At 46.1% G+C, this 15,597-nt stretch overlaps 1 long non-coding RNA gene across 2 annotated transcripts in view; it reads right to left on the reverse strand.

Moving 5' to 3' along the window:
• LOC147371273 (uncharacterized) overlaps nt 1–14,917 on the reverse strand; it is a 49,523-nt gene extending 34,606 nt beyond the window's left edge. Inside the window, exons 1-2 of one of the 2 annotated variants that reach the window (XR_015163411.1) lie at nt 14,667–14,917; nt 3,824–3,934 (exon numbers count right to left, since the gene is read on the reverse strand). This is a non-coding gene — a long non-coding RNA (uncharacterized LOC147371273). Of the gene's footprint in view, nt 1–3,823; nt 3,935–4,349; nt 4,560–14,666 lie in introns of those variants that run through there. The other variant, XR_015163410.1, reaches the window with a different exon arrangement.
• Nucleotides 14,918–15,597: the final 680 nt, after the last annotated feature.

Genomic DNA, 15,597 nt, shown 5'->3' on the forward strand with positions numbered 1-15,597 from the left:
AAGCTAGGTCAACTGAACTATAATTTACATACAGTAAAAATTGACTATAGTAAGCATACAGTTCTATGAATCTGAACAATCATGAGTTGTATAACCACCATAACAATCCAGAATAGATTGTTTACACTGCCAAATTTAGAGCTAATCCTCTCTCTGATCCCAGTCTGACCCTATAGTCTTCCTTTCCTGAAGCATTGTATTGAAGGAAACCTAGAACATAGCTTTGGAGCCCGGCTTCCGTCAGCCTAACACACCTGAGATTTATCCATGTTGTTGCATGGACCAGTAGTCCATTCTTTTTTAGGTAGTTTCCATAGTATGAATGTACTCCAGTTCGTCCATCTATTCATCAGTGGATAGATATTTGGGCTGTCTTCAGTTTTGGGGTGATTTTGAATGAAGCTGTTAGTAAACATTCACACATAGGTTACTGTGTGGACATGCGTCATCATTTCCCTCATGTAAATATCCAGGAATCGGAATGATGGATTATGTTGGCAAGTGTTGGCTAATATGTAAGAAACCAACAACTAGTTTTTCAAAGCATCTGTCGTTTTCTGAGTTTCCACTGGCACAGTATGAGTCCCATTAACTCTAGTCAGGGCCAGCAATGGAGAAGGCAATGGCACCCCACTCCAGTACTCTTGCCTGGAAAATCCCATGGATGGAGGAGCCTGGTGGGCTGCAGTCCATGGGATCGCTGAGGGTCGGACACGACTGAGCGACTTCACTTTCACTTTTCACTCTCATGCATTGGAGAAGGAAATGGCAACCCACTCCAGTGTTCTTGCCTGGAGAATCCCAGGGACGGGGGAGCCTGGTGGGCTGCCGTCTATGGGGTCACACAGAGTCGGACACGACTGAAGCGACTCAGCAGCAGCAGCAGCAGGGCCAGCACGCTAGAGAAACACTATTGGCATTTGCAGTTGCACCCTTCTCGGCGCGTCGTATCGAGTTCCTTCAGTTTTCAAGGTGAAGACCCTGAGGATCCTAGGAGGGTACACAGTTGATAGGTGGTAAAACTTGGGTGTGAAAACAGGAACTCGCTTTTGACTCTGTTACTTGCTGCCTCTGTACCAGACTGGAGTGAGAAACACTTGGAAAGACTGTGTGGAAGGCAGTAGGGGAGGCTCCGGAAGGTCGAACAGGTGAATTAGGGTGTTATTCTGCAGGGATCGGGTAAATATCAAAAGATTCTGAGCAAGATGGTAAGATGTCAAAAGCAGTATCTGGGATAGATTAATTGGACCACAATATAAAGAAGAAGGCTTAGAGTCAGGTGAGTGAGCAAGCCTTTATCTAATGAGAAGCCCAACACAAGCTGATGAAGTTCCCCCAGCTTCCCTCCAGATGTGGTCCAAGGAGCAGCCACAGCAGAACCAGAATCAGGCTGGGTTTTTTTTCTTTTTTTTTTTTTGGTAAGGGGGCCATGGGCCTTGCAGGATTTAATTCCCCAACCAGGGACTGAACCTGAACCCTGGCAATGAAAGTGACAAGTTCTAACCACTGGACTGCCAGGAATTTCCACATTAGGCTTTTATTATGCGTAGATGCCTGGGCCGCATGGAGACCTCTGTTGAACCAGAATCTCTTAAGTGTAGGCCCAACTGTTGACATTTTAAACATAGTCTCTGGGTAGTTCTTGAACACATTAATGATTTAAAGAATTAAGAAAGCAAGATCAGGGCTTCCCTGGTGGACCAGTGATGAGGAGTCTGCCTGCCAATGCAAGAGACGCAGTTTTGATCCCCGGTCTGGGAAGATTCCACACGCCACGAAGCAACTAAACCTGTGGGCCACAGCTACTGAGTCTGTGCTCTGGAGCCAGAGAGCCACAGCTGCTGAGCCCCGAGCTGCCACCGCCGAAGCCTGTGCATCCGGGACCCGTGCACCAGCGCTCTGGTGCCACGAGAGCACTGCCGCTCGCCACAACCAGAGCAGAGCTCGTGTGGCAACAAAAGCCCAGCACCGCCGAAAATAAAATAGATACAATTAGTTTTTAAAAGAGAAAGCAACTTCAGCTAAATCAGGTATCAGAAAACTTTTTCTATAAAGAGGACTTTTCAGGCCATACAGTCTGCCTGAACCAGCTATATGATTTGTGGGGCTCACTGAAATTTGAAAATGCAGAGTCCCTCGTTCAAAAATTGTTAATAACTTCAAGATGGATACAGCAGAATATTAAACCAAGAACCAGACCCTTCTACCTGGGTCTCGCTGCAACTGCTCAAGTGACTCGCCCAGGATGCTGCCGTGTCTGTCAGAACTAGTCAACTCTACAATACAATTGACCCTTGAACATGGGTTTGAAATGCACAGTCCACTTACACATGGGTTTTTTCCCCAATAAATATGAGCTACACTACTATACAATCCACAGTCCCCTGTATCTGAGGATTTGATATCCAAAATACGGAGGACGAAATATGACACGTGAGCATCCATGGATTTTGGTATTCACCGTGGGTCCTGGAACCAGTGACTGTAGATACTAAGGGATGGGATGACTTCTTTGTCTCTGCCACCATAACACAGAAGCAACCACAGATGACAACGAAATAGACATCTATGGAATAAGCACAATTCCATCTGGAGGTGAATTTGGCTAGGTAAATCTTCAAGTGAATTTCGTTTGTACCGACAGTCTTACTTAATACAAAGGAATGAACAAGTTGCACTGACTGGGTTAACAAACAAGGGAGCTCAGACACCAAAAGAACATTCTGTGCCCCAGGACTTCTCTTAGGCAAGCACTGTTCATGGCTTGTCTGCAATCTCTACACCGTAAGTCAGCTAAAATCCACTTCAAACAAAGTTCTAATCTGTTCAATTCTATAAGATTATCCAAAAAGTAAAGACAGTTTTTGTGTCTGTGTCAGAAACCAGATTACAGCAATACGGGCTTTTCTGTCAAAGTAGACCAGTACTCTTGCCTGGAAAATCCCATGGACGGAGGAGCCTGGTGGGCTGCAGTCCATGGGGTCGCACAGAGTCGGACACGATGGATCGACTTCACTTTCACTTTTCACTTTCATGCATTGGAGAAGGAAATGGCAACCCACTCCAGTGTTCTTGCCTGGAGAATCCCAGGGACGGGGGAGCCTGGTGGGCTGCCGTCTATGGGGTTGCACAGAGTTGGACATGACTGAAGCGACTTAGCAGCAGCAGCAGCAGCAGACCAAGAATATTTAGAACTCAGTTGAAATTGCAACTCCCGTCTCGACAACATTTAACCAGCTTTTTCCTGGATGTAACAATCCACTAAGTGTTAGATGTATCCTACTTCTCTGACTTCACATTACTCTCTCCTGCCACACAGCATTTCAGACCTTAGCCACTCTCTCCACTAATAAAATTAGAACCACTCTTAAAAACCAAGATGATATATCTATCTGAGATAACATTTGTGAAAAGCAACTAGCTCAGATACACAGTAGGTGCTCAAAAAATATTTGCTCTTTTCTGATGATAAAATCATACAACACCAAAAAATGAAAGAAAAACAGTATAATTTCACCAGAAGAGGGGGGGAAAAATGTTGGCATATTTTCTAGTCTTAATTGTTCTGGTGCCCGTGGCCATGACTGTTTTAGGAAAACATATGCTGCACAGCTGCAGATGCAGACCTGATTACCTCTAAATTAATAACGTGGAGGAGGGAACACTTGCAGCTGTGACAGCGAGAGTGCCAAGGAGAACCCCAGTGCAATACAATCCTGTTCACATTTGTAACTGTTTATTTTATCATAAATATCTTTAAATAATCATAATAAAAATCCAACCCCTGGAGGAGAGGAAGCACAACAAAAGCAATCAAACTTACCACAGCCACTTCGTTGCTCTGGACCAGCCACTTGGGGGTCATTGTCATCAGAGTCCCAGCTGGTTTTCTTTCTTGGGCCTCTGGCTCTGGGGATGTGGAATATTTCAGCAGCTAAAGGGATCACAGAGGGAAGACTGCATGTACCTTTCAGCGGTCAAGGAGCTAGCATTCACCATCTACACAGCTCGAGTCAAATACGGGAAGTTGGAGAAGAAAAATCACAGCTGGGAATTTCTGCTTAAGGTTCATCTTTCAAGAGCAAAACTAATGTAAATACCACATATGGGAGGACTTGGGGAGAGGAGTTGGGAAGGCTTTGAGCAAAGTGCACATATGCTTCCTTAAGACACAGTGTTTCCCTAAACAGGCACCAAGGGGAAGAAAAGAAGGAAGTTTGTTGGTAACTTAGGGTCTGAGCAATCTTGGGTTCAGTCAGTTCAGTTGATCAGTTGTATTCGACTATTTGGGACCCCACGGACTGCAGTGCACCAGGCCTCCCTGTCCATCACCAACTCCCAGAGCTTACTCAGACTCATGTCCATCAAGGCGATGATGCCATCCAATCATCTCATCCTCTGCCATCCCCTTCTCTTCCTGCCTTCTATCTTTCCCAGCATCAGGGTCTTTTCCAATGAGTCAGTTATTCGCATCAGGTGGCAGAAGTATTGGAGCTTCAGCTTCAGCATCAGTCCTTCCAATGAATATTCAGGACTGATTTCCTTTAGAATTGACCGGTTTGCTCTCCTTGCAGTCCAAGGGACTCTCAAGAGTCTTCTCCAACACCACAGTTCAAAAGCATCAATTCTTCGGTGCTCAGCTTTCTTTATAGTTCTACTCTCACATCCATACCTGACCACTGGAAAAACCATAGCTTTGACTAGACGGACTTTATTGGCAAAGTAATGTCTCTGCTTTCTAATACACTGTGGAGGTTTGTCATAGCTTTTCTTCCAAGGAGCAAGCATCTTTTCATTTCATGGCTACAGTCACCATCCAAATTTTGGAGCCCAAGAAAATAAAGTCTGTCACTCTTTCCATTGTTTCCCCATCTTTTTGTCTTGAAGTGATGGGACTGGCTGCCATGATCTTAGTTTTTTGAATGTTGAGTTTTAAGTCGGCTTTTTCACTCTCCTCTTTTACTTTCATCAAGAGGCTCTTTAGTTTTTCTTCGCTTTCTGACATAGGGTGGTATCATCTGCATATCTGAGGTTATTGATATTTCTCTTGGCAATCTTGATTCCAGCTTGTGCTTCATCCAGCCTGACATTTCGCATGATGTACTGTGGATATAGGTTAAATAAGCAGGGTGACAATATACAGCCTTGACATACTCCTTCCCCAATTTGGAACCAGTCTGCTGTTTCATGTCTGGTTCTAACTGTTGCTTCTTGACCCGCATACAGATTTCTCAGGAGGCAGATCAGGTGATCTGGTATTCCATCTCTTTAAGAATTTTCCACATTTTGTTGTGATCCACACAGTCAAAGGCTTTGGCATAGTCAATAAAGCAGAAATAGATGTTTTTCTGGAACTCTCTTGCTTTTTCAATGATCCACTGGACGTTGGCAGTTTGATCTCTGGTTCCTCTGCCTTTTCTAAATCCAGCTTGAACATCTGGAAGTTCTCGTTTCACATACTGTTGAAGCCTGGCTTGAAGAATTTTGAGTATTACTCTGCTAGCATGTGAGATATGTGCAATTGTGTGGTAGTTTGAACATTATTTGGCATTGCCTTTCTTTGGGATTGGAGTGAAAACTGACCTTTTCCAGTTTTGTGGCCACTGCTGAGTTTTCCAAATTTGCTGGCATACTGAGTGCAGCACTTTCACAGCATCATCTTTCAGGATTTGAAATAGCCCAACTGGAATTCCATCACCTCCACTAGCTTTGTTTGTAGTGATGCTTCCTAAGGCCCACTTGACTTCACATTCCAGGATGTCTGGCTCTAGGTGAGTGATCACACCATCATGGTTATCTGGGTCATGAAGATCTTTTTTGTACAGTTCTTCTGTGTATTCTTGCCACCTCTTCTTAATATCTTCTGCTTCTGTTAGGTCCATACCATTTCTGTCCTTTATTGAGCCCATGTTTGTATGAAATGTTCCCTTGGTATCTCTAATTTTCTTGAAGAGATCTTTAGTCTTTCCCATTCTATTGTTTTCCTCTATTTCTTTGCACTGATCACTGAGGAAGGTTTTCTTATCTCTCCTTGCTATTCTTTGGAACTCTGCATTCAGATGGGTATATCTTTCCTTTTCTCCTTTGCCTTTAGCTGATCCTGGGTTAGCTAAAGATTATCCTGGAGTGTAGCCTGCCAGGTTCCTCCGTCCATGGGATTTTCCAGCAAGAATACTAGAATCAGTTGCTATTTCCTTCTCTAGGGGATCTACCTGACCCAGGGATTGAACCTGGGTCTCTCATACTGCAGGCAGTCTCTTTACCATCTGAGCTACCAGGGAAGCCCAATGTTGGTTTAATCCTGGATAAAGGCTAACACCCACATTATCAAGATTAATTAGCAAATTCATCGGTAAGAGTTTTGTTAAAGTCAAATAATCCTGACATTCCCCATTCCTATGTAAGAACACTTAAAGGATCTGAAAAACAAACAGAGTCCCACGTTTGACCTGGAAGTTTTAACTCCATTTTTATTGGAAAAGAAAGGTGTGTTCTTATGAAATCAGGAGGATTGAGTACTAACCAATTTGGTAAAGAATCTAAATGCTATGGGATTGGAAGAAAGAGGAGAGTAGTTGGCAAAGTGTGACTTTATCTCTCTGAGTTCAGATTCCTTCCTCATAAATTGAATACTGCTTGCGGCATAGGTTTGTAAATATAATCGTAAAAAAACCGTATGCCTGGCATGCAGTAGCCCCATGTCATCAGCTAAACCTGAGTCTGAAGGAAATGCATGGAGGGTCTGGTAGGAAAGGACCTGAGTCTGTGAACAGGACACTTGTATTAGGCAGCAAGGGAACCTGGGCCAAAAAACAGCAAACGGTTTGTGTTCGGCTCTGGGTACCCTGAGGTTGGAAGACAACCGTGGTCATGGAGCCGGGTCATGAGGTTTGTAGCTGGCCCTGAAGGCAGCAGAACTCACTTGGTATTTGAGGTGGTGTGGCAGAGACCACCAGCTCGGCTCCCACCTCCACCGTCTCTTCATCTGGGCACAGGCAGCCCACCTTCCCAGACTCCTTTGCAGCTACATGTGGCCATACAGTTGAGAACCAGCCAACAAAACCTATGTGGAGATTAGGTGTCCCACTTCAAGACCCAGCCCATGGAACACCTTTATGCCTGTTCTTCCTTGCACTCCTCCTCTTCCACTTGATTTGGAAATGCTCAGTGACTTTGCCCAGTAGAGCCCCATCTCCAATCTAGAAGCATCCTGGACTATTATGGAAAGTTTTTTTTTTTTCCATTATACTGATACATTTAGGTTTTTTTGTTACCATAGTTTAAAGTGACAATCCTAGCTAATCTAGCTGGATAGCTGAATTGCTTTAACAAAATGGCATACCTGGGATCAAAGAAGGAATAATAAAATAAGAACTACCATGAAAGTATTAGTCACTCAGTCGTGTCCAACTCCTTGCAACCCCATGGACTGTAGTCTGCCAGGCTCCTCTGTCCATGGAATTCTCCAGGCAAAAGTACAGAAATACTGGAGTGGGTTGCCATTCCCTTCTCCAGGGGATCTTCCCAACCCAGGGATTGAACCCAGGTCTGCCGCTTTGCAGGAAGATTCTTTACTGTCTGAATCACAAGGAAGCCCTAAGAACTACCATAGTGAATGCTGTATGTGATAATAATAAGTTATGAAATGTTTAATATATGCCAGTAATTGTTTAAAAGCACTTTGTATATATTATGTGTATCCACTAATTTTAATTTTCTGAACTCTCTTAGATCAACAGTACTATTATCCACAATTCACAAACTAATAAACTGAGGCATAAAATATTTAAACACTTTGCCCACAATTACATAGCTGTACATAAGATCTCATTTGGTTCTTCCATTAACTGATTCTCTGAGGTAAGTAGTATTATCCCCAGAGAACTGAGACTGAGAAGTCAAAATATATTTGAGAATACATGATCAGCAAGTTGGAGATGCTGGACTTGGCCCCAAGAACCTTCAGAGCTCATATCCCATCACCCAGCCTCTCTCCCCAGAGTCTGGAACTCAGGAAATCAGCTTGGTGTCTTCTTGAGACCCAAAGAAGCTGAGGGAAAACTTTATTGGTGCTTTATTGTCAGAGCTAATTATTCAGTGGGTTGATCTATCTCTCCGCCTCTCGTTAGACTCAGTACTATCTTTCAGTAAAATAAACAACAAGCTTGAATTTCTCCAGTCTGTGCAAATCCCATACATGTTACATTTCCTGAAGGGATTCTAGACTTCTTTTAGCTTTCTTCTATGAGAGCCGCTGTGATTGAAATTGAGGGCCTCCTCAGGCAATGGATTAATAGAGTGATAGGTTGATTAACAAATCCTTTAGAAGCTACTCAGAGTAAATTGCCTGTTTGTTTTCTTTTTTTTAATTTGAATGGAAACTGGAGCCAGCAACACAAAAGGATGTTGCAGCCAGCCAGGATCAGAAAGTCCCCTGAGAGCTGCCCCTTTGCAGGCGGACAGAGACTCTGAGGCACCAGTGGGAGACGTGCCTTCTCCTCAGGCCTCTTCTCTGTGCTTTCGCCGCCTCTCCTTCAGTCATCCTTCTCCATCTCCTTCCTCACCCTGTACCTTGGATTTCAGTGTCAGCCACACTGACTGAGTACACACTAACCTGAGTGCATTTCAACCCATCACTGCAGCATTTGTATTTTATAAGGTGTTTATCCAATTCTAATTTGGGGGGCGGGCGGGAATCCATGGTTTGCTATAAACTGAATTCCATGCCGCCTTCCGACAGGTAGAGAGCTACCTACCTCAAGAGCCTATATCAGACCCTTCAAGTGGCATTTATTTGCTTATTTACTTGTCAGTGAGTTTATTCAGTTTTTATTCACTCAGGTTTTTAGCACAGATCTCATCAAAGTTCCTGGTCAGTAGGAAACATCCAATAAATGTTTGTTGAATAAATGAAATATTGATTAATATGTACTCAATGGGCTTCCTTGGTGGCTCAGATGGTAAAGAATCTGCCTGTCATGCAGAAGATCCCCTGGAGAAAGGAATGACTACCCACTCTAGTATTCTTGCCTGGAGAATCCCATGGACAGAGGAGCCTGGCGGGTTACAATCCATGGAGTCGCAAAGAGTCAGGCACAACTTAGCAACTAACAACGTGTATTGAATGAATATGAAAAATGAATAAATGAAAGGGGAAAGAGACGAGAGACTAAAACCACACAATGGTGGTCGTCTGACCCTCAAGTACTCTCAACCACACATGTGCACACTTATACACACCACCGTCACCCATCATCACAAGCCTTTCCTAAGGCTTGGCCCGGAATAGCGACGAGAGACCACTGCGCGGGGTAAGTGGTGACAAGAGCCACTAGTCCTTGTCGCTAAATTCTTTCAGCAGCAGCCAGATTAGGAATCCTCCCATCTTCTCCCCTTCCTGATGGGGACAGGGGACCGCTTCATCCCCTGTCTCCCTGAGCCTCAAGTCAGCTCCAAACTCAAGACTCCCCGAAAGAGATTTTGTTTTTACTGCACTTAAATTCCTTCCAGTTAGGACTGAAAGTCTGGCTAGCTCTTACTTCTGTCATCCTAAATTAAACACTGCTACCTTCTCTCTTACCCTCTCCTCTGCTAATGGAGTCTCTAACAAGGTATTGTGAAAATCCACTGTGTAATTAATAGAGGTATTGTGGTAGCCTTCACAATCAAACTAACGATGTCCCACATAAATAACAAAGCAAGAGCAGCAGGCGGTATGTTTTAAGCCATTACCAGATGCTAGGTTTTATGTGCACCTCCTTTTTGAATTCTCTCAACAACTCTTTGAGATAATATTATTTTTTTTTATTATCCCCTTTTATAGATAGGGAGGGCACTTCCCAGGTGGCACAGTGGTAAAGAATCTGCCTGCCCATGCAGGAGACATAGGAGACTCAGACTTGATCCCTGGGTCGGGAAGATCCCCCGAAGTAGGAAATGGCAGCCCACTCCAGTATTCTTGCCTGGAAAATTCCATGGACAGAGGAGTCTGGTGGGATATGGCTCATGGGGTCGCAAAGAATCGGACACGGCTGAGCACACACACACAGATGAGGAAACTGAGTCTTAGAGGCATAGAATTGCCCCTAATCACACAACAGGGAGGCTGAGACTAAAAGCCAATTACAACCAAGTAAATGTTCTTACAAACCAGTTTACCAGGCTTCCCGATGTCTCAGCTGGTAAAGAATGCTCCCACGGTTCAGGAGATGCAGGTTCGATTCCTGGGTCAGGAAGGTCTCCCGGAGGAGGAAATGGAAACCTGTATCAGTATTCTTGCCTAAAAAATCCTATGGACAGAGGAGCCTGGCGGGCTACAATCCACTGGGTCGCAAAGAGTCAAACAACTGAGCAAATGAGCACACACCAGTATACCAGTTATTCCTAATACGCCGATCATCTAGGATAGCAGGGTGAATACTGGAGAAACCGTGGTTTGAATCCTAACTGTACTACTGTGCTCTGGGCAGTAGTTAATAATAACTAATTTACAGGTTGACTGTGAGAACTGAAAGACGGAAAACACAGGAAGCCTATCACCAGAGTATCTGGTGCCGGCAATGGATTAACAAATATCTCCTTCATGTTTTCCACCCCACCATTTGTAGCCCTCATCCAGTGATTAGATGTCAAAGTAGAATGCATTAAATCCTCTCTGTATCCCAAGAAAAGTAGATCACCTCAACCTGCTAGCCAGACAGAATGATTTAAAAACAGAGGCAAATTTTTCTATCGGGAAAGCACACAGCAGATCATCTTTACCAGACGCCCCACAGGGAAGCCGGCAGAGAGCTGCGGTGTTTATCCCACACAGACATCCCCCTCCGGGCTGGCTGGTGCACCCCGCTGAGAGCTTTTCATTCCACTGGGCACTCTCCCACTTCTCAGTTAGACTGAGGTGCTCAGTATGAGAATCATCAAAGCTACAGATTCCCCCAACAAAGTGGCCCACAGTATAGCAACAGCTAGTGCCTTTAGGGACCTCCCTGGTGGCCCAGTGGTTAAGACCCCACCCTCCCAGTGCAGGGGACCTGGGTTCGCCCCCTGGTCAGGGAACTAGATCCCGCCTGCCACAAATGAGTTCACATGCCAAACATCCCTCACACCACAACCAAGACCTGGCACAGCCAAATAAACAAGATGTTTATGCAAATAAATAATTTAAAAGCTAATGCTTTGAGCTTCCTCATCAATATGGCCTAGGACAGGAAATGTTTCCTTTCTGCTTATTAAAGACCCCAGGAATTTTGGTTCATGTACGAGGCCATCTTCTTTAGAAGCACAGTTGAGAAAGATTACATCAGATAGTAAAATAATTTAAACAGCTGATACCTAATACGCAGGTTTCAATTACTCGACTGTTTACTTAAAGTAGTGTTTATTCTACTCTGTTTTGTTTTAATCTTTTAATCCCTAGGTTTTTAATCTAGTCCATAGAGCCAACTGTCTTAATTCTTATATCCATATAGAAGTTTAAAACAGTCAAGATCAACACCTACCAAAATACAATATTGTTTCTTGGCTCAAGTACACATTGCTTGTGAAATATTGAGTTAATTTCAGGTCAGCAAATGCAAACAGAAACGTCAATCTATTCAAACCTTCCTTCCCTAGCGATATTCTTATTTAACTAAATTGCTATATAGCAGCACTCTACTGTATTAAGAATTACTGGGCTTTTTCAAAAGTTTTACATCCAAAAAATATATGTATTCACAGTGTTTAACCCAATACCCAGCATATGGTAAGCACTCACTAACCAGCTGCTATTTTACAATACTTGCAGAAGTATTAGAAGTGGTAATAATAATAGTAGTATCTATCTCCTATGTGCCAGACACCAAAATATCTTCATTTATATATATTTATAATCTCAAAATAAAGCCTATCTATGAGTTAGGAATCATCACTCCCATTTTACAGATGAGAAAAGAGTTGCAATAAATTATCAAGTCTACTGAGTGGTAGAGCTGAGTATTGACTCTGCTGCTGCTGCTGCTAAGTCGCTTCAGTCGTGTCCAACTCTGTGCAACCCCATAGACGGCAGCCCACCAGGCTCCCCCGTCCCTGGGATTCTCCAGGCAAGAACACTGGAGTGGGGTGCCATTGCCTTCTCCGGAGTATTTCCTTCTCCAATGCATGAAAGTGAAAAGTGGAAGTGAAGTCGCTCAGTCATGTCTGACTCTTCGCAACCCCATGGACTGCAGCCTACCAGGCTCCTCCGCCCATGGGATTTTCCAGGCAAGAGTACTGGAGTGGGGTGCCATTGCCTTCTCCGGAGTATTGACTCTAGGATTATCTAATTCCAAAGCCCAGGCATGCCTGGATCTGTGAGACCACATCATGGCCACCAGAAATCTGCCTTGCGTGGAATTTAGAGGGGATCCAGTAACCCTGCCGCTTTAGCCTACATTCCCTTTTCTCACGTCCCTGCCATCTCTCTTCTTTCCAACCTCAGGGAAGGCTGGTGGAGAAATAGAACACGCTAGGGAAGGCTGCTGTGGAGGCTGGCGGTGGTGTTTAGATGTGGCCCCAGGCAACAGACGGCACGCGTTTGCTTGGTTCACCTTGGAATGCCCTGGCATCAGGGGCGCTATGAGCTGACCAAAGCCAGGAGGGCATTTTTCTGATTGCCGTCTGTAGAATGCTATTCTTTGAAGCTCTTCTGCTTTGTTTATAGTTATGCCCTAATCATTAGCCAGCAGGGACTTTGGGAGTTGAGTGTTCTGGGAATACTTCCTGTCAGGTTTTTCCCAGCCTCTCTCTGGAATGCCTCTGCAATCCTCTCTGCAACTCTGGGGGTGGTCCAACGTGCCCAGAGGGACTCTGACTTGTGTGGCTCAAAAGGATTCCCAGCACTCAACCTCAAAAATAGCTCAGGGCCCAAGGAGACTTCCCTGAAATGTTTCTGCTTAAAAACACGAGTCCAGCCTGGTCTCTACATGTCACCGGTAGAGAAGTCCTCTGCTGCTTACCTTTAAAATTGCATGTCACTGAAGGGTATTGATCTGTGTGCTGATTTTGGAAACTCAGAAATGGGACAGGCTACCAGCGTTCAGCTACCTGTGAGAAGAAACTCTAAACGCCCCCAGAAGAAATCAGCACAGGGACTTTGGCCTTGGCAGTGAGACACCTGGGAGACGGGAACTAACCCTCCTGAGCCAAATGGGGCCAAAGGCTGCCCTGATTTCCTGGAAGAGTGGAGGCGGCAGTAAGAAGGAAGATGAACTGAGAGGCTGGGGGAGGGCAGTCCGGGGCAGGTCCTGTGTGCAGCCCTGGCTATCATACGCACTGTCCAATGACGCCGGGCCCCACCCGAGGAAGCCTTTCCAAGGTCCTCAGTGAAGGACTCAGCTCTGGGGACCTCACAAGACCTGGGGGTCACTGGAGGGACACTGAGGTGGCTATGGCCATCATGCTGATAAAGGCTTTGACTGAGGTCCAACACTAAGCTGCTAACGATGCAGCTAGACCTTCTAGGAAAGAAGATGAGGAGACAAAGGGGAGTGGGCGGGGGCCAAGCCAGACACCACTGTTGCCCACGCTGAAGTTGTCTCCATGGTCAGGAGGACCTAGGGACGCGGTTTCTCATTGGTGCCATGCCACCCATGAGGCCCAGATCAGCTCTTCTCCCCTTCCTGCCACCTGTGCTGACTCCCACCTGCGTTCCCCACCAGGACCTGGTCTCATCTCAGCCATTTGTGACTCTGATTGTCCACTAAAGCTTGTCTCCATCCCCAGCTGCTTTCTTTGCTCCAGGTGCGCTATCACACACTCCGGCAGTTCACGCTGGCTGCCAAGGAAACCGGAGCTGCTCCGCTCCTGGAAACCCAACCCTCTCAAGTCCCAGGCATTCCACGATATAAGCCTTATTCTGGAAAGTGCCCTGAGCACCTCATGGTAAGCGGTCAGACGTGCAAGGAGGGCTGATGGTGTGCAGCGGGCCAGGGGAGGCACCGGCTGTGGGCAAGGGTCAGAGATGAACGTCCTTATCCAACAGCAGGGGGACTGTCCAGATGCCAAGGGCGAGGCCTCGGGGAGGTGAGGGTGAGGCGGACCAAGGTTGGGGGCAACGGGGACTACAGAAACTCAGAGCTTATAAAGATGCTCTCTGCTGAGTCACACCACCACCCACCCCAGAAGCCACGGAGAGAAGCAAGTAAAAATGCGAATGTTTCCTTGTTACTCTTCTCAGCTATTCATCCTTAATCCTCTCTTGGTGACAGCTGAGCTTTGCACCTGTGCTCAAAATCTCCCATCTTTCCTTCCCAGCAAAGTCTGTCTTGATTTTCACATCTCTGCCCTTTCTATAACTTCTACATTCCTTAGAAAACTCGTCCTCCTGAGAAAATGTCTTCCACATCCCCTACCTCCTACCAAGGGGAGATAGGAGGGGTCCTTAAGGACAAGCAGGGGGCTCTCACACCTGAAGAGCAAGCTCGATCCCAAAGCTTTTTTCTGCCATCTGCCTGCAGACTGAGCGGCAACTCTGAGCCCAGGCTCTGCAGAGTCCCTACAGGCAACAGAGACCCGAACCCAGAGGGAGACAGGTCTGGGCCCCCACGCTGAGCCTCAGCGCTCCGGTACGGGGGGCAGCTCTGCCTTCACCCCTGGGGCCCTGAGGATTGGGCCTGGACCTGGGCAGGAAGGAGTTGGAGGAAACTGACCTCAGAGGTCTCGAAGTGACATCACCGCAGCTGCAGCACCAGCCTGTGGGTGGGAGGCAGGCGATGAGAGCCAGAGAAGGAGGGGCTGCATGACAGCATCGCTTCTGTGACGCCACAAAGCCCCTCAACGTGCCTGTTTTCCTGGGAAGAAGCAAGCGGGCCAGAGGCGTACGTGCGTGCTAATTTGCTTCAGTTGTGTCCAACTCTTTGTGAACCTAGGGACCATAGCCCACCAGGCTCCTCTGACCATGGGGATTCTCCAGGCGAGAATACTGGAGTGGGTTGCCATGCCTTCCTCCAGGGGATCATCTCTGACCCAGGGATCGAACCTGAGCCTCTTACATCTCTTACCGAATTGGCAGGAGGGTTCTTTACTAGCACCACCTAGGAAGCCCAGGGCCTGGGGGTGTCTCTGATAAATTACATATTTTAAAAATCCAATATTTTTACCACCTGATTCAAAGAGCTGACTCATTGGAAAAGACCCTGATGCGAAGGCAGGAGGAGAAGGGGACAACAGAGGATGAGATGGTTAGATGGCATCACCGATTTAAAGGACATGAGTTTGAGTGAACTCCAGAAGATAGTAAAGGACAGGGAAGCCTTGCACGCTGCGGTCCATGGGGTCACAAAGAGTCAGACACGACTGACCTACGAACAACAACAATCAAGGGATGGTAAGAACTAGGTGAAGGCTGAGGGGTGAGTAGACCAGCTCATGAGGGTCTATCCCCCTGCCTCTGAGCTCCTTTCTGCTTGGGTTCCATGCCAGTATCCTCACCCCACTGGCTGGACACCAAGCTTCCCATTCACCATGATTCATGTGTTTTCCTCGGATAAGACCCAAGGTTGAGCCTCAGCAAGGTGGGGGGTCTCTGGGTGGACAAGATGTTCTCATTAATTCCCCAGGAAGTGATCCTTGTCGTTGCCG

The sequence above is a fragment of the Bos grunniens genome, chromosome 5 (assembly GCF_055505025.1).
Source record: "Bos grunniens cultivar Pamir isolate PY7600 chromosome 5, Bosgru_T2T1.0, whole genome shotgun sequence".
NCBI lineage: Eukaryota > Metazoa > Chordata > Mammalia > Artiodactyla > Bovidae > Bos > Bos grunniens.